Source organism: Eleutherodactylus coqui, chromosome 6, assembly GCF_035609145.1.
Source record: "Eleutherodactylus coqui strain aEleCoq1 chromosome 6, aEleCoq1.hap1, whole genome shotgun sequence".
Classification (NCBI taxonomy): Eukaryota; Metazoa; Chordata; class Amphibia; order Anura; family Eleutherodactylidae; genus Eleutherodactylus; species Eleutherodactylus coqui.
This window is the reverse complement of record NC_089842.1, coordinates 70,592,159-70,611,578: the sequence shown is the minus strand read 5'-3', so window position 1 is coordinate 70,611,578 and position 19,420 is coordinate 70,592,159. Positions and strand designations below refer to the sequence as shown.

At 46.6% G+C, this 19,420-nt stretch overlaps 2 protein-coding genes across 2 annotated transcripts in view; both read left to right on the top strand.

Moving 5' to 3' along the window:
• The window catches only part of LOC136632226 (t-SNARE domain-containing protein 1-like), a 249,357-nt gene that overhangs the window by 16,417 nt on the left and 213,520 nt on the right, over positions 1 to 19,420 (top strand). The gene's annotated exons all lie outside the window — the stretch shown is intronic.
• The window catches only part of LOC136632224 (myb-related transcription factor, partner of profilin-like), a 47,082-nt gene continuing 40,622 nt past the window's right edge, over positions 12,961 to 19,420 (top strand). Inside the window, exon 1 of the mRNA XM_066606959.1 lies at positions 12,961 to 12,969. The gene's annotated coding sequence lies outside the window, so the exon portion shown is untranslated. The remainder of the gene's footprint in view (positions 12,970 to 19,420) is intronic.

Genomic DNA, 19,420 nt, shown 5'->3' with positions numbered 1-19,420 from the left:
AGTTTTCAGCAGTCCTCTCATCACAGGAGAGCACAATATCAGTTCGAGAAACTCAAACAGATACCGTGCTTGCAAACATTCAACTTTCCCAGCGATTGCAATGCTTTTTACAAGAAAAAACGTACTGCATCTCTGCACAAGATTTTTTAATCATATCTCTCATGTGCATCAAAATTGCATTTTGTTTCAATAGGGGGAAAAAAGAAAATCACAACTGCATGCAAGTGCAATGCAATTTTTTTTTTTTTGCATCCAAAGAAAATAATGGGCGATAGCTCACAAAATAAATAAATAAAAATAGGATATACTGTTATTTTTTTATCTTGCTGCAGTGATGGAAAAGTCACCCATGTAAATATACCCATTGTAAATAGTGGACTATTACAACTCATGAGCTTTGTTCATCTCACAATATCCATGTGTTTTTCTGGCCCGTGTAAATACTGGCCTAAGATTTGTGGATTTTGGCAGCAGAATATTCTGCAGGGTCCATCCAATGTAAAAGCATCCTAATAATCTTGCAACTCGTGCTATAATATCTAAAGCATTGCTTAATGAGCTTTTGCGTATATATTGTACTAGCTGATATACCCGACTTCGCCCGAGTTAATTTTGTGCAAGGAAACTTTCATTAAATCGTGGTTTCTTTAGCAGAACTGAGGAATAAAATATGTATACACATAGAGGAGCATTAGATTCTACTCGGACTGCATGCACCGATGTCCCTCTGCAGAATGAATGTGCCACCCGTCCCACTCTCCTCACTTTTTTGCCCTTAAAGCTAATGCCATTTATTCAAATCCCCCCCCCCCCCCCCAGACTGGAGGTTGCAGCCCCTTGTTAGCCTTAAAGGCATGCTCCATCCCTGCAGTCCATGACAGCTTCTTTATGTACTTTGGAGCCTTTCAGTATATGCACACAGAGGTCAATTGTATTCTCCTTAGTATATACACATAGAGGTGAGGTAGAGTCTCCTCCATATACACATAAAGGAAAATTAGATTCTCTTCAGTATATACCTTTATAGGTCAGTTATATTCTACTCAGTATATACACATAGAGGTCAGTTAGATTATCCTCAATATGTACACGCAAAGAGGTCAGTTTTATTCTCCTCAGTATATACACACACAGAGGTCAGTTATATTCATTCAGTATATGCACACAGAGGAGTCTTAGATTCTCCTCAGTATATACACATAGAGGTGGGGTAAATTCTCCTCAGTATATACACACAGAGGTCAGTTATATTCATTCTGTATATGCACATAGAGGAGTGTTAGATTCTCCTCAGTATATACACATAGAGGTGAGGTAGATTCTCCTCAGTATATACACACACAGAGGTCAGTTATATTCTCCTCAGTATATGCACATAGAGGAACATTAGATTCTCAGAATACAAATCATTTCCCTAGGCTTTATGGTTTCTGAGAAAATAACTCTCTCATGTATCATGGATTTTCACATAGTTTTTCATGCTTAGAATTGAATATTGAAGTTGTGATCCCTTTACTTTTCCTATTTAAGATGTAAAGAATGGCTGCGCCAAATTTCAAGCTTGTGCAGTACAGATGTGTGTTATTAGTTACATTACATATGGGGTCACTTACTTTGGCACTTAGAATTGAATAATCAAGTTGTGACCCCCTTACTTTTCCTACTTAGGACCTAAAGAATGGTCCTGCCAAATTTCACGTTTGTATGACACTGGGAAATTAGAGAATTAGTGGCGAGACAGTGAGTCAGTGAGTGAGGGCTTTGGCCTTTTATATATAAAAAAAGCCATCTTTTGAGCAAACATCTTTGCAGTGTAAATGCACCTTTATGACTTAAACTGTTACAAATATAATTAGAGATGAGCGAACGTGCTAGGTTAGAGCAATTACTCGATCGAGCATCGCTTTTTTCGAGTAACTGCCTAATCGGACGAAAAGATTCGTGGGGCGCCGGGGGTGAGCGCGGGGTTGCGGGAGGGTGTGTGTGGGGGCATATAAAAGCAGATAGACAATTAAATTATTAAGTTGTGCAAATAGCAAAAGGAACTCTGGATCCAGGCCATCCAATCTCTTCTAAATGTTTCTTTTTTATTTAAAGCACTTGTGTGCATACTTTCAAACCAACAATTGCTATTAACGGATTTGATTATGTCAGCACTAGAGGGCATGGAGTTACTATTCTAGTGTTGTGCGATGTTGATTCTACACACAATTAAAATATGAAGAGGAGTGCGTAACATAGGGGGTATTTGATCTCTGCCAATATTTAACAAGGCTAGAGCAGGGTTGGGTTGGATTGGGATGTTACTAAAATTGGTACCTAGTTGGAAGGCCTGGGTCCGAAGGTTAGAGACATAGTGACACTCCCACCATAAATGTAAAAATGTCCTCTCTGGTGAACCACATCTCCAACACCTTTGAGAGAAATGAGGCACCATCTTGTTGAGAGCATGGCGAGTAATTTATCATCTATATAATATTTTACGAGAATTTTCAAAGTGGTTGGTACATTTAGAGACTGAGTTAATTGAGGAATACACTTTACTGTATACGCCTGTATACACCTACAACTCAAACTATAAAAAAACACTCGACAAGCCAAATGGTGCAAATAGGGCCAGCGAAAAAATGAAGGGGAATCCACACCCCTTTGACGAAAAGAGTCCATTTTTTACCTATGGACCCGCAAATGCACAGAGACATTCACTAACACTGCATCTTCTGGACGCAAACCGCCTGAGTGAGAAGTTGATGAAGGAACAAATTCACCTACCTGCAGGGCCCGAAAAAAGGCTAGGACAAAACTAACAGAAAAGAGGGACATTTCAAAAGGGGTGGAACACACAGCTCCAAGAATCAATCAAACGACATAATAGTGCAAAGGATATCAGATGACAAAACTCAATTATTACATTCCCCTTTATTTCCATCCCTTTAACCCCTTGAGTGGCGGGTTTCCTACCACCCTGTCGTGCCCACCAGGGCAGGTTTTTTAAAATGGTCTAATCATTGAATTTCAACTAATTTTGCAGTTGCGTCTCAAGAGCCATAACTTTTTCATTTTTCCATTGACATGGCCATATAAGGGCTTGTTTTTTGCGGGACAAGTTGTGATTTTTTAAACAGGGGGGAGGAAAAAAAATGGGGAAAAAAGAAAAAAAGGGGCCATGTCATTAAGGGGTTAAATAATGCATTAACTTCCTTCTCTGGGTCATTACGACGCATGGATACCACATGTGTGATTGTATTTTTGATTTTTTACAAAGTAAAGGGAGACAAGTGTTTTTATAATTTTTTTATAATTTTTTTTTTTTTGTCCCTTTAGGGGACTTCCACAGGGACCCATCAGGACCCCTGATCACATTCTGGGGGTCCGATGGTGACAGCCCTTTACATGCTGCAGTGACAGCCCTTTACATGCTGCAGTCACATAGACTGCAGCATGTAAAGGGTTAACACAGCAGAGATCGGAGGTTTTCTCTGATCTCTGCTGTAAGAGCTGGTACCTAGCTGTCCTCTGACAGCTAACAACCAGCTCTCCCTGCCACAGAGACCATTGGCTTGCTTCTGACAAGCCGATGGTCTCTATGGCAACCTGTAAACAAAGCAGGAGATTGCCGGTATATCGGCAATATCTTCTGCTGGTTTTTCAAAGCCCTTGCACTGCTCTGTGTGGGTCTGTGCAGGCAGAGCACACTGCTACAGCTTGTGGTATTGTGCTCTGCAGCTCCCATAGTGATACATAGCCCGGAAATCTTCCGGGCTATGTCGCTATGAGCAGTGGAGCTCGTCCCGGAAAATTTCCGGGCGTGCCACTCAAGGGGTTAAGGCAGTGTTTCCCAACTCCAGTCCTCAAGGCACCCCAACAGGTCATGTTGGCTGGATTTCCTCAGTGTTGCACAGGTGATGTAATTATTGTTGGTGCCTCAGACATTGCCACAGGTGTTCTTACCATAGGATATCCTGAAAACATGACCTGTTGGGGTGCCTTGAGGACTGGAGTTGGGAAACACTGCTTTAACCCCTTAATGACGCGGCCATTTTTCGTTTTCCATTTTCGTTTTTTCCTCCCCCCTTTAAAAAAATCATAACTCCTTTATTTATCCATCCACGTCACTGTATGAGGGCTTGTTTTTTGCGGGATGAGTTGTATTTTTCAATGGTGCTATTTAAAGTACCATATAATGTACTGAAAAACTTTTAAAAAATTCTAAGTGGAGTAAAATGGAAAAAAAACGACATTTTGCCATCTTTTAGTACGTCTTGCTTCTACGGCGCACAAATGGCAACAAAAACGACATGATAACTTTATTCTATGGGTCGGTACGATTACTACGATGCCAAACTTGTTTAGGTTTTTTTTTACTATACTCCTCTTTTTTTTTTTTAAAGACATAAAATTTTTTTCAATTATTTTCTGTCGTCATTTTGTGCGCGCAATAACTTTTTTATTTTTCCATCGACGTAGTTGAGCAAGGTCTCATTTTTTGCGGGATGTCCTGTAGTTTCTGATAGTACCATTTTGGAATACATATGACTTTTTGATCGCTTTTTATTGCGTTTTTTCTTGGAGACAGGGTAACTAAAAAAGTGCATTTCTGGCGTTCTTCATTTTTTGTTTCGGACGACGTTCACCGTGCGGGAAAAATTATGTGCTACTTTGATAGATCGGACTTTTACGGACGCGGCGATATCAAATACATATTTTTAATTTATTATTTAGATTTTTTAATAATAGATATGGCAAAAGGGGGGTGATTTAAACTTTTACAACTTTTTTTTTTTTTCAATTAAAAAAAAACTTTATTGATTCTTTTTTTTACTTTACTTTGAAGTCCCCCTGGGGGACTTTAAGATGCGATGCTTTGATCGCTCCTGCAGTATGACGTAATGCTATAGCATTACGTCATACTGCTTTTTGACAGGCAGCCTATGAAGCCACCCCACGGGGACGGCTTGATAGGCAGTCTGCTAAGGCAGCCCTGGGGCCTTTCATTAGGCCCCCGGCTGCCATGATACGTGCAAGGCTCCCCCGATCTCACCGCGGGGGGGCCGCGCGGGACCCCCGAACATCGTTCGGGGGATTTAAATGCCGCTGTCAGAATTGACAGCGGCGTTTAAATGGTTAATTGCCGCGATCGGCCGCGCGGCCGCTCGCGGCTATTGCCCGCGGGTGTCAGCTGTTATAAACAGCTGATGCCCGCACTGTATGAAGAGAGGTTGCCACGCAACCTCTCTTCATACATACCCCGACGCTCCATGACGTACCAGGTACGTCATTGGTCGTTAAGGGGTTAAGGACTGCAATACCAGGAATTTTTTTGTTACATCCAGCCAGCCCAAAATCTGGAAGTAAAAGGCTACACCTGATAACTGATACTAGGCAACCAGTTCTGAAATCCCTTTGTTGTGCAAACACAACATAAACTCTAGGGCAGTGATGGCGAACCTTTTAGAGACTGAGTGCCCAAACTGCAACCCAAAACCCACTTATTTATCGCAAAGTACCAACAGAACGTATGATTTTACCCCTGCATTCTAAAACGGACAGGGCTGTTTTAAAATAGACAGTGTGCAGATTTTGACTGCTTTTTGGATGCAGAAATGCTGCAGAATTTGCCACGGAAATTTCTACCATATGTAAACATACCCCAGCGGTAATAGTGACCCCCACGGCAGCCTCAACAGTAAAAGTGACCCCCCCCCCCCCCCCACAGTGCCCCCCCCCCCCCCCACAGTGGCCCCAGAGGTAATAGTGACATGCCACAGCAGCCCCAGCGGTAATAATGACATCCCACAATGGCCCCAAGTAGTAATAGTGATGTCCCGCAGAGGCCCCCAGTAGTAATAGTGACATTCCATAGTGGCCCCCATGAGTAATAGTGACATTCCACAGTGGCCCCAGTAGTAATAGTAATATCCCACAGTGGCCCAGTAGTAATAGTGACATTCCACAGTCGCTTCCAGTAGTAATGATGACATCCCACAGCAACCCCCAGTGGTAATATTGACATCCCACTGCAGTCCCCAGTAGTAATAGGGACAGCCTACAGTGGCCCCCAGAAGTAATAGTGATATCCCACAGTGGACCAGTAGTAATAGTGACATCCCACAGCGGCCCCCAGTAGTAATAGTGACATCCCACAGCGGCCCACAGTAGCAATAGTGACATCCCACAGCGGCCCCCAGTAGCAATAGTGACATCCCACAGCGGCCCCCAGTAGCAATAGTGACATCCCACAGCGGCCCACAGTAGCAATAGTGACATCCCACAGCGGCCCCCAGTAGCAATAGTGACATCCCACAGCGGCCCCCAGTAGCAATAGTGACATCCCACAGCGGCCCCCAGTAGCAATAGTGACATCCCACAGCGGCCCCCAGTAGTAATAGTGACATCCCACAGCGGCCCACAGTAGCAATAGTGACATCCCACAGCGGCCCCCAGTAGCAATATTGACATCCCACATTAGCCCAGTAGTAATAGTGCCCCCGAGACCCATATACTTACCCTCTCCTGCTCCTCTGCTCGGCGCTGTTGCTGGCACTGATCCCAGGTGCACACTGTGACGTCAGTGTGCTGCCGGACACCTCCTCTGCCTGCTCTTGCGAAACCAAAGCGGAGACATCAGGGGAGGGGGGAGAAGGATCACGGCTGCACACTGACGTCATTGTGCGCTGGGATCAGTGCTACTGAGTGAATACCGGCAGGGGAACCGCTGCACCTCTGCCAGTATTTAATACCGTGGTGAGCGTCCGACAGCGGTGTGTGCCAGCAGGGAGGGCTCTGCGTACCGCCTCTACCAAGTGTGCCATAGGTTCGCCACCACTGCTTTAGGGTCACTTCTAAGTGGAGCTGATCCACTGCAGACACATCCCGCCCCTGAACCAGGGAAAATCACTCTACCCATGCCTTATCATGATGCACCATGTGCCAGGAGAAATGGAGGACCTCAGCAATGCCAACACCCCATCACCAACAGGTTCTACAGATAGTTCGGGCACGAACGACCTTCTATGTCTGCCTCTGGATGAAGCTCCTGCAAATCCTGCCAATGGAACGCAACGAAGAGTCAGCAACTCTATTTTTGACACCCGGAACATGCTTTGCATGAAACCAAATGTTGAGCTTCAAGCACAGAAGAAAAAGATTGCAAAGCAAAGACAAGAAGGGCAACAAGAAAAAAAACAGCCTAGTAACCCCTTATACCGTGTTTCCCCGAAAATAGGTCCTACCCCGATAGTAAGACCCATCGGGTTTTCGGGGGAGGCTTGAAATATAAGACCTCCCCCGAAAAAATAGGACCTATCTCGGGTGCCCCACTAAGAAAAAAAAACCTCACATGGTCCGCGGCGGCGGTGTCCCGGCGGTGTCAGCGGTGTCCCGACGAAATCAGCGGTGGTGAGGTCCCCGGCGGTGTCGGCGGCGACGCCCCAGCGGTGTCGGCGGCGAGGCCCCAGTGGTGTCGGTGGCGAGGCCCCAGCGGTGTCGGCGGCGAGGCCCCAGCGGTGTCCTCCTCCGTCTCACAGCTGCCTTCTGCTGGCGACGGGGCTTTGAATACCCCGCCTCCAGCAAAGCACGTGCTGTGATTGGCAGATCGAGCGCTGGCAGCCAACCACAGCCCTGGCCCGATGAGCCAATCACAGCCATTCAGTGAATGACATCACTGAATGGCTGTGATTGACTCATCGAGCGCCGGCTGTGATTGGCTGCCAGCGCTCGATTAGCCAATCACAGTGCTCGCTTTGCTGGAGGCGGGGTATTCAAAGCCCCGTCGCCAGCAGAAGGCATGTGTAAGACCAGGAGGACGCCGCGCCACCGCTGGAAACCATCGGGAGGAATCGGGACGCCGCGGACCAGGTAAGTAAAAGGCCTCCCCCGAAAATAAGATACTGTGCCCTTTTTGGGGCAAAAAAAAATATAAGACAGTGTCTTATTTTCGTGGAAACACGGTAGATGCGGCCCTTTTTTTCCCCATTTTCAATTTTGCCTTCCCCTTATTGAAAAATCATAACGCTTTCATTTATCCGCTGCCTAAGGGCTTGTTTTATGAGAGATGAGTTGTATTTTTTAATAGTACTATTTAATGTACCATATAATGTACTAAAAAATGTTTAAAGATTCTAAATGGAATGAATTGAAAAAAACTAAATCCCGCCATTTTTAATAACTTTATGCTATGGGTCAGTACGATTACTATGATACCAAATTTATATACCGGTAGTCTTTTTTGCTTTTTTTCAAAGATATTTCATTTTTTAAAAATAATTTTCTGCAGCCATCTCCTGACTGCCATAACTTTTTTATTTTTCCGTTGACATAGTTGTGCGAGGGCTCATTTTTTGCAGGAAGCCCTGTAGTATTTTTGAACACATACAACATTTTGATCGCTTTTTATGGCTTTTTTTCTTGAAGACCAAAAAGGGGCAATTCTGGCGTTCTTTTTTTTTTTTTCTGACAACGTTTAGTGTGCGGAGTAAATAATCCGTTATTTAGGATCATGCAGTTTCGCCCATTGCTTTCAATGGGGTGGGCGCTGCTGCCGCTGCCCCCCTTGACAGCAATGGGGCTGCCTTGTGACATCACAAAGCCAGATAGAACATGCCCCATGTTGTTTCATGCATCACGGTGCCATGCGGGAAAACATTGCTCATGTGAATGGTTCATATTTGTGTGTTTCACAATGCATAAATCTGGCGTGATTTTCTCAGTCGTGTGAAGCTGGCCTGTATGATTGTATGAATGCATGAAACCTTATAATGGAAATATGGAAATATAGCTTGTGATATACAATACAGTGGAACCCTATTCTCTGATTTCTATTATTTGTTAATCTTGTCACCTCCAATAAATTGGGCTGAGCTTAGTATACACTGTTAATACATTGACCTCAATGATAACACAGTATACAGTAACTTCGTTAGCTCCCCCTAGTGAAAGCTGAAGGCAGACTAAAAATTATCATTTTAAGGAGTATTCTGGAGATGGGGCATTTTTCAGTTAGGGGATAGGTGAAAACTGATATATATAATAATAAACTTTATTTGTATAGCGCCAACATATTCCATAGCGCTTACATAGACAGGGGAATACAGAAAGACAAAATACAAAAATTACAGAACCACGGTTACATAGTAATCAGTTGATGGAAACAATAGGGGTGAGGGTCCTGCTCCAACGAGCTTACATACTACAAATAGTGGGGTGATACAGAAGGTAAAGGGACTGGACATGTACATGGTATGGCGAGTTGGAGAGTGAGCGATGTTATACACATAGACAATGGTCAGGCATTTAGCCGCGTGATGGCAGAAACGGTATGGCTAGCAGGGATTGCAGTCAATAGGTCAGGGAGGATGATATCAGGCAGAGTACAGAGGGGTTTGTTTAGGGAATGTGGTATGCCTCCCCGAAGAGGTACGTTTTTAGAGCACGCCTGAAGTTCTGCGAGTCCTGGATTGCTCGGGTAGCCTTTGGTAGTGCGTTCCAGAGGACCGGTGCTGCTCTGGGGAAGTCTTGGAGGCGGGAATGAGAAGTTCTAATTAAAGGGGCACTCAGTCTGGTTTCAGTGGGAATCCGACTGCTGGGAACCCCACCAATCCCAAGAATGGGGGACAGTTTACAGTACATTCTCCCATTTCTGTAGTGTAGTGGCGAATGGACTGCTGGTCCCACATGCATGGGAGCAGCTTCCTTTCTCTCAATGACACAGACATATAGTTGAGCGTTATGCTTAGTTATTATTGTCTCCCCCATTGAATTGAATGGAGCAGTGGCACTCCATTCATTTTAATGGGACAGACGAAAATGGCCAAGGGCTGTACTTGGTTATCTATACCTGCCCCAGTAAAATGAATAGAGCCATGGCTATGCATGCAACTTTAAAAGTAGACATTGCCTGACTGAACAATGAAGGGACTGACATAAAGGAGCAGCATGTTATATGCTATCAGGTTCATATTTAAGTCTGTTTATATATGTTTTCATTTTTATTGGTCATCAATAAGGACAAGATAAAAACCAAAAGAGACGGTACCAATAAAACTGACAATGCCTTGCAGACAAAGGCCCATATTTATTAAGACTGACATTTAGTACGCCAATCTAAAAAAAAGACCTTGGATTAAATTGCACCAAACCTATTTAGAGGTACATGTCTATTAATTTATTTGGTTCATTTTGAACTCTCAGCAAAAGCCAAAATCGGTGCCATCTTCTAGTTCTACTACTAATAAATCTGTATAAAAATTCTGTTAACCAGGCCCACTTTTTGAACTTTTGGTAGACAGTGTGGTAAAAGTCAAACTCTTGCGCAATTTTAAAGCACTTGAAGAGGTGTTCCAATTCTTTGCAAAATTTACATCAAATCGACAACTTCACACCAAAAACTGCAGCAATAGCGCCCTCTCTTGAAACTATCATAATCGAACACATAATCAACAAATAATGCTCCCTATAAACTGGTAGTCAGTCCGCTTTAATTATAGCAGTTCACATTTAGCTTCCATCACATGGCTGAGAAGCGGCTACAACTGAATGGTTGAGCAGTAGAGATGAGCGAGCATACTCGCTAAGGGCAATTACTCGAGCGAGCATTGCCCTTAGCGAGTACCTGCCCGCTCGGAAGAAAAGATTCGGCTGCCGGCGGGAAGCGGGGAGCAGCGGGGGAGAGCGGGGGTGAGCGGAGGGGAGATCTCTCTTTCCCTCTCTCCCCCCCTGCTCCCACCTGCTCACTCCCGCAACTCACCGCTCACCCACGCCGGCAGCCGAATCTTTTCTTCCAAGTGGGCAGGTACTCACTAAGGGCAATGCCCGCTCGAGTAATTGCCCTTAGCGAGTATACTCGCTCATCTCTATTGAGCAGTATTACATATCAAATAATACCCGTAGTACTGCGCTAACTTTTACAATTAAGCTGCTTTTTTATCCTCAATTAGAAGACTGCGCCGATTTGCACATGGTTTTATTTCAGTCGCTACTCAGTCAAGCGATCAGCAGAAATGAATGTCTCATGGGGAGTGTTTAGTTTGGTGCCGTTGGTGACTGGATTTGCAGGAAAATTTGGGAGCTGGCAAGTATGTTACAAAATATTACGTGTCTTAAAGGGATTGTGTCAATAAAAAAAAAATTGTGGTTTACCTATTCCTCCCCAGGCAGTCTACTTACCACACCTCCTCCAGGCTCCTGCAGTCCTTGGGTCACATCACCGCAAGCCGACTGGATCCTGTTCTTCTGTTATGCTGCAGCTTTCTTCTTCTGGCAGGTCAATGTCTAGCAGGAGGCTTGAATGCTATGCCGGGCTAATGCGAAGACTGCGCATGCGTGCTGTATCGTGGCGTTAACATAGTAACTCTCACAACGAGACTGTGCACATGCGCAGTCTCGACACTAGCCCAACATAGCATCCGGCGCTTCTTGCTAGGCAGTGAATGCTAATCACTGGTGACGTAGCGTACGCTGACCTGCAGGAAAAAGACTGCACAGATTGAACTCATTTCAATGGATGGGAGCATGGTTTCATGTATTTTTTTTTTGCGCACACAAAAGCACAAAATTTGTGTGCGCCAAATGTACAGTAAAGCACATACATGTAAATACGCTTACACTAGCGTGAAGGCGGCCTAACACAGATGTCAGAAACCCAATGATAAAACTGCCTGAATTATTTTCCATCACAATCCAAAACTTTTGGAAGCAAAAAGGGGAGGAAAAAAAAAAACAAATGACCCCACACATAAGGCTCCCTTCATATCTTGGTTTTTCCCATTTGGCATATAAATTGGGAAATACTCCTGCTGAACATAGAGCCCCAAATTATACAACTTTCATCATTGGCTTGCATCATAAACACTTCTGTTGTACCTGCTATTATATCTGTATGGAAAAGTGAAGTAACTTGTGCTTTCCAATTTGGTAAAAAAGGGTATGTCAGCATATAGCGCCTGAATATATACCAGGAGGACACTGTCTTGCTCACCGCACCCTATGACCACTTTCATAGGGCAGTATTTTAATCACTATTTTGGTTGTGTATTTGTATATCAAGCTACACAGCACTCAAAGAACACTATGTACAGAATGTAGGAAGTGCCAGCATCGTTTCCTGCACCGTACCCAGAGATCATGAGATTGCCAGCGTCCTCCCTTTTGTAAGAGCTGCAGGGTCTTAGCACACACTAGATCAACTCTGTCAGTGCTACTGTCACACTAGGGGGATGTTTTCTGTTGTAACTGGGGCTCCCATGAATGCTACAGCTACAGAGAAAAGTGTCTCTCTGAAATCTTATGACATCATGGGGGACATAGGTGTTAAAAAGAGTTACAAAAACAAGTAAAAAAAAAATAAATCACAAAATAAAATAAAAATATATATGAAATAGAAAATGACCCACCGCCGATGCCAACATGAACCATCGCCATATCCGCCCTGCAATCCAAGATTATACAAATTTTTATCAAAACGTCTGAAGCAAAATGACAAACCCATTCCTATACTTTATTTTAACGTGAATAAAATAATTTAAAAAATAAAGAACCATAAATTGAAAACTTTTTTATTTCCGATTTGTACACATTACCCTAAATAAAATAAAAATAGTTTCAGTGAAAAAAAGTTACAGCCGTGTATGTGACGGAAAAAAAATGCGGCAAAAATTCTGGCATGCCAGGGAAAACAAATAGGGCCATAAAACCACCAAACGGGTAAAATCGCTGAAAACTGTCCGGTCCTTTAGGACCGAAACACCCGAGTCTTTAAGGGTTTAAAGTATTAAATATTCAAGTTGTTAAAGGGTCAAAAGTATATTTCCATTGCAAATTTAACTAAGTATCATTCTGTACAAAGAATAAGTGAAGGAGGATCTGTTGCTTGTTGGGTGTGAATGCAAATGGTTAACAAAATCATTGTCCTTCTGACCAAAAGTGAAAGGAACGGCTTGAGGTTTCTTCCAGTCCCATGAAGAAGACAAGCAGGTAAGTTCAATGTTACATTATGTGTTTTTTCTAGGGAAGGGGGGGGGGCAATAAATATGCATAAAGTTCTAACTGCAATCGCACAGGTTCTGAATACGGGCATCTATATGTATATGGAAATGTATCGTTTTTTAATGTCAGAACTAGCGCTGCATTTTTAGTTCCACCTTCAGGATGCTGAGTGTAAGATAATACAAGTCACTGCTTCAGAGTTCTCACTGCCGGACTCTACAGTCAGGGAAGAGACGAGCTTCATTGGTGCCCAAAGCAGGGGGTTTAGGATATGCTTCTAGACCTGGGAATTCTAACATGATAATCAGATAATAGATGCTTGCTGTTCTGTTGGTGATGGGGCAATAAATCATTTTGCTATTGCATCCCTGCATGCTGCCTGACATATTCTTTTAAATAGATGCTTGAGTCACCCAGTTCGGCCAGGTTCACACAAGCGTAAGGTTACTGTGTATTACACACGGTGTACATATGTGTGATACACGGTAATTTGCAGGCATTTTTAGCCCAGCGTATGTGCAGTATGATTTCTGCTGTGGACAGCTTGGAGACAGACTTACTTTACATATGATTTAGTTTAGCATGCCACTGCATAGAAACGCACATGGGTGATGTGATGGGTAAATGGGGGGCCTCTGGGAACAGTTTATATATGTAGCAGAAACTTGCCCAGTCTGAACAGATCATGTATTTGCTAGCTATTACAAGCCTGCGGTATTTAGGATAACACCTACTGTACATCACAACTCAAACCTGGGAGCTCCCATGCTCCAGGCGGCTTCCCTTGTGATTGAGCTATGTCTTCTGGATAGTTTCCATGCAAAACCTTGATGTTGTTCTTAGTTCCAAGCTCCTGTGTTTCCTGACTGGCTCCATCCTGTGTTTTCCCTAATTAGTTTCCCTTATATATACATGGCCCTATCCCTCCCTCCTTGCGTGATTATTGTGCTTCTAGCCTCTAGTCAAGCTCCTCCATTGCCTGTTTCTCTTACAAAAGATAATTGCTGGCGTGTACCAACCTCTGGCTGCATCACATTTATATGCCTATATAACATGTGGTCTGTTGTTAGGGACAGATATTATACAGAAGTCTGTTGTTAGGGACAGATATCCTATAGAGGACATGATGCTGCTGGTGTGAAAGCTTGTATACTGGGGTTATATTGGAGGGACCAGAGAAAGCAGCTGCATCATGTTTATATGCCTACTAGAGATAAGCGAGCACCAAAATGCTCGGGTGCTCGTTACTCAGGACGAAATTTTCGCGATGATCGAGGGTTCGTTTCGAGTAACGAACCCCATTGAAGTCAATGGGCGACCCGAGCATTTTTGTATATCGCCGATGCTCGCTAAGGTTTCCATTTGTGAAAATCTGGGCAATTCAAGAAAGTGATGGGAACGACACAGCAACGGATAGGGCAGGCGAGGGGCTACATGTTGGGCTGCATCTCAAGTTCCCAGGTCCCACTATTAAGCCACAATAGCGGCAAGAGTGCCCCCCCCCCCCAACAATTTTTACTTCTGAAAAGCCCTCATTAGCAATGCATACCTTAGCTAAGCACCACACTACCTCCAACAAAGCACAATCACTGCCTGCATGACACTCCGCTGCCACTTCTCCTGGGTTACATGCTGCCCAACCCCCCCCCCCCCCCCCCCCCGCACGACCCAGTGTCCACAGCGCACACCAAATTGTCCCTGCGCAGCCTTCAGCTGCCCTCATGCCACGCCACACTCATGTCTATTTATAAGTGCGTCTGCCATGAGGAGGAACCGCAGGCACACACTGCAGAGGGTTGGCATGGCTAGGCAGCGACCCTCTTTAAAAGGGGCGGGGCGATAGCCCACAATGCTGTACAGAAGCAATGAGAAATAGAATCCTGTGCCACCGCCATCAGGAGCTGCACACGTGGGCATAGCAATGGGGAACCTATGTGCCACACACTATTCATTGTGTCAAGGTGTCTGCATGCCCCAGTCAGACCGCGTTTTTTTATAAATAGTCACAGGCAGGTACAACTGGGAATCCCCAACTCTGCAATGGGAATTCCGTGTGCACCCACAGCATGGGTGGCTCCCTGGAACCCACCGGCTGTACATAAATGTATGCCATTGCAGTGCCCTGGACAGCAGAGCTAACGTCAGATTAAATGCAGGTGGGCTTCGGCCCACACTGCATGCCCCAACCTGACCGGGCTTTTTAATTCATAGACACAGGCAGGTACAACTCCCTATTGTGAAGTCTCTTTGGACCGACAGCATGGGTGGGTGCCAGGAAGCCACCGGCGGCACATAAATATATCCCATAGCATTGCCCATCACAGCTGAGGTAATGTCATGTTTAATGCAGGTGGGCTTCGGCCCACACTGCATGCCCCAGTCAGACTGGGGTTCTTTAGAAGTGGACACATGTAGTTACAACTCCGTGTGGACCCACAGCATGGGTGGCTCCCTGGAACCCACCGGCGGTACATAAATATATCCCATTGCAGTGCCCAGCACAGCTGATGTAACGTCAGCTGTAATGCAGGTGGGCAAAAAATTAATTGGATTACACTGTAGGCGAGGGCCCCAAAAAATTGGTGTACCAACAGTACTAATGTACCTCAGAAAAATTGCCCATGCCCAACCAAGAGGGCAGGTGAAACCCATTAATCGCTTTGGTTAATGTGGCTTAATTGGTAACTAGGCCTGGAGGCAGCCCAGTTAAAATAAAAATTGGTTCAGGTGCAAGTTTTAACGCTTTAATGAGCATTGAAACGTATAAAAATTGTTTAGAAAAATTATATGACTGAGCCTTGTGGGCCTAAGAAAAATTGCCCGTTCGGCGTGATTACGTGAGGTTTCAGGAGGAGGAGCAGGAGGAGGAGGATGAATAGAATACACAGATTGATGAAGCTAAAAGGTCCCCGTTTTTGATGGTGATAGAGAACGATGCTTCCATCCGCGGGTGCAGCCTACGTATTGCTTAGGTATCGCTGCTGTCCGCTGGTGAAGAAGAGAAGTCTGGGGAAATCCAGGCTTTGTTCATCTTGATGAGTGTAAGCCTGTCGGCACTGTCGGTTGACAGGCGGGTACGCTTATCCGTGATGATTCCCCCAGCCGCACTAAACACCCTCTCTGACAAGACGCTAGCCGCAGGACAAGCAAGCACCTCCAGGGCATACAGCGCGAGTTCAGGCCACGTGTCCAGCTTCGACACCCAGTAGTTGTAGGGGGCAGAGGCGTCACCGAGGATGGTCGTGCGATCAGCTACGTACTCCCTCACCATCCTTTTACAGTGCTCCCGCCAACTCAGCCTTGACTGGGGAGCGGTGACACAGTCTTGTTGGGAATCCATAAAGCTGGCAAAGGCCTTGGAGAATGTTCCCCTGCCTGCGCTGTACATGCTGCCTGATCTCTGCGCCTCCCCTGCTACCTGGCCCTCGGAACTGCGCCTTCTGCCACTAGCGCTGTCGGATGGGAAGTTTACCATCAGTTTGTCCACCAGCGCCCTGTGGTATAGCATCATTCTCAAACCCCTTTCCTCTTCGGGAATGGAAGTGGAAAGGTTCTCCTTATACCGTGGGTCGAGCAGTGTGTACACCCAGTAATCCGTAGTGGCCAGAATGCGTGTAACGCGAGGGTCACGAGAAAGGCATCCTAACATGAAGTCAGCCATGTGTGCCAGGGTACCTGTATGCAACACATGGCTGTCCTCACTAGGAAGATCACTTTCAGGATCCTCCTCCTCCTCCGGCCATACACGCTGAAAGGATGACAGGCAAGCAGCATGGGTACCCTCAGCAGTGGGCCAAGCTGTCTCTTCCCCCTCCTCCTCATGCTCCTCCCCCTCCTCCTCCTCCTCCCCAACGCGCTGAGATATAGACATGAGGGTGCTCTGACTATCCAGCGACATACTGTCTTCCCCCGCCTCCGTTTCCGAGTGCAAAGCGTCTGCCTTTATGCTTTGCAGGGAACTTCTCAAGAGGCATAGCAGAGGAATGGTGATGCTAATAATTGCAGCATCCCCGCTCACCATCTGGGTAGACTCCTCAAAGTTTCCAAGGACCTGGCAGATGTCTGCCAACCAGGCCCACTCTTCTGTAAAGAATTGAGGAGGCTGACTCCCACTACGCCGCCCATGTTGGAGTTGGTATTCCACTATAGCTCTACGCTGCTCATAGAGCCTAGCCAACATGTGGAGCGTAGAGTTCCACCGTGTGGGCACGTCGCACAGCAGTCGGTGCACTGGCAGATTAAACCGATGTTGCAGGTTCCGCAGGGTGGCAGCGTCCGTCTTGGAGTTGCGGAAATGTGCGCTGACCCGGCGCACCTTTCCGAGCAGGTATGACAAGTGTGGGTAGCTTTTCAGAAAGCGCTGAACCACCAAATTAAAGACATGGGCCAGGCATGGCACGTGCGTGAGGCTGCCGAGCTGCAGAGCCGCCACCAGGTTACGGCTGTTGTCACACATGACCATGCCCGGTTGGAGGCTCAGCAGCGCAAGCCAGCGGTCGGTCTGCTCTGTCAGACCCTGCAGCAGTTCGTGGGCCGTGTGCCTCTTCTCTCCTAAGCTGAGTAGTTTCAGCACGGCCTGCTGACGCTTGCCCACCGCTGTGCTGCCACGACTGCTGGCGACGTGCTGCTGCTGACACATCTTGATTGCGAGACAGAGGTTGCGTTGGAGGAAGAGGAGGGTGGTTTAGTGGAGGAAGCATACACCGCCGCAGATACCAGCACCGAGCTGGGGCCCGCAATTCTGGGGGTGGGTAGGACGTGAGCGGTCCCAGGCTCTGACTCTGTCCCAGCCTCCACTAAATTCACCCAATGTGCCGTCAGGGAGATATAGTGGCCCTGCCCGCCTGTGCTTGTCCACGTGTCCGTTGTTAAGTGGACCTTGGCAGTAACCGCGTTGGTGAGGGCGCGTACAATGTTACGGGAGACGTGGTCGTGCAGGGCTGGGACGGCACATCGGGAAAAGTAGTGGCAACTGGGAACCGAGTAGCGCGGGGCCGCCGCCGCCATCATGCTTATGAAAGCCTCCGTTTCCACAAGCCTATACGGCAGCATCTCCAGGCTGATCAATTCGGCAATGTGCACGTTTAACGCTTGAGCATGCGGGTGCGTGGCGGCGTACTTGCGCTTGCGCTCAAACAGTGGCGCTAGAGACGTCTGGACGCTGCGCTGAGAGACATTGCTGGATGGGGCCGAGGACAGCGGAGGTGAGGGTGTGGGTGCAGGCCGGGGGACGGTAGTGCCTGTGTCCTCAGAGGGGGGTTGGATGTCAGTGGCAGGTTGGGGCACAGGGGGAGAGGCAGTGGTGCAAACCGGAGGCGGTGAACGGCCTTCGTCCCACCTTGTGGGGTGCTTGGCCATCATATGCCTGCGCATGCTGGTGGTGGTGGCTCCCCAGCTGATCTTGGCGCGACAAAGGTTGCACACCACTGTTTGTCGGTCGTCAGGCGTCTCTGTGAAAAACTGCCACACCGTAGAGCACCTTGACCTCTGCAGGGTGGCATGGCGCGAGGGGGCGCTTTGGGAAACAGTTGGTGGATTATTCGGTCTGGCCCTGCCTCTACCCCTGGCCACCGCACTGGCTCGGCCTGTGCCCACACCCTGACTTGGGCCTCCGCGTCCTCGCCCGCGTCCACGTCCTCTAGGCCTACCCCTACCCCTCAGCATGCTGTATTACCAGTAGTGCAGAAACAGAACGCTGTAATTAAATGTGCCACTTATTGGCCTGTGGTTGGAGGCTGACTTCGCTTACGGAACGCACAGCAGAGCCAGGAAATAATTTTGCGCAAGCCTGCTGTAACACTTAGCTGGCTGCGTATGAATTAGGAGGACAACTACCCCCAGCACAGACCCAGTACACTAAGGACAGTCACAGGCAGCCCAAATAGATTTTTTTTCCCAAATGTTTTTGGAAAGGCCCACTGCCTATATTCAATAAATATGTCTTCTGTCCCTGCCTCACCACCACTACTGGCCCTGGAGTATGTATAATTACTGCAGGGCGCAATGCTCTGTACGGCCGATATACAAAAAAAAAAAATGTGCAACACTGCAAAAAGCAGCCTCCACACTACTGCACACGGTTAGATGTGGCCCTAAGAAGGACCGTTGGGGTTCTTGAAGCCTAAAATACTCCTAACACTCTCCCTATAGCAGCTCCGGCACCAGCAGCACTTTCCCTGAGCTATGTCAGAATGCATCTGTGGCGAGCCGCAGGAGGGGCCGATTTATATACTCGGGTGACACCTGATCTCACCAGCCACTCACTGCAGGGGGGTGGTATAGGGCTTGAACGTCGCAGGGGGAAGTTGTAATGCCTTCCCTGTCTTTCTATTGGCCAGAAAAGCGGGCTAACGTCTCAGAGATGAAAGTGAAAGTAACTCGAACATCGCGTGGTACTCGTCACGAGTAACGAGCATCTTGAACACGCTAATACTCGAAC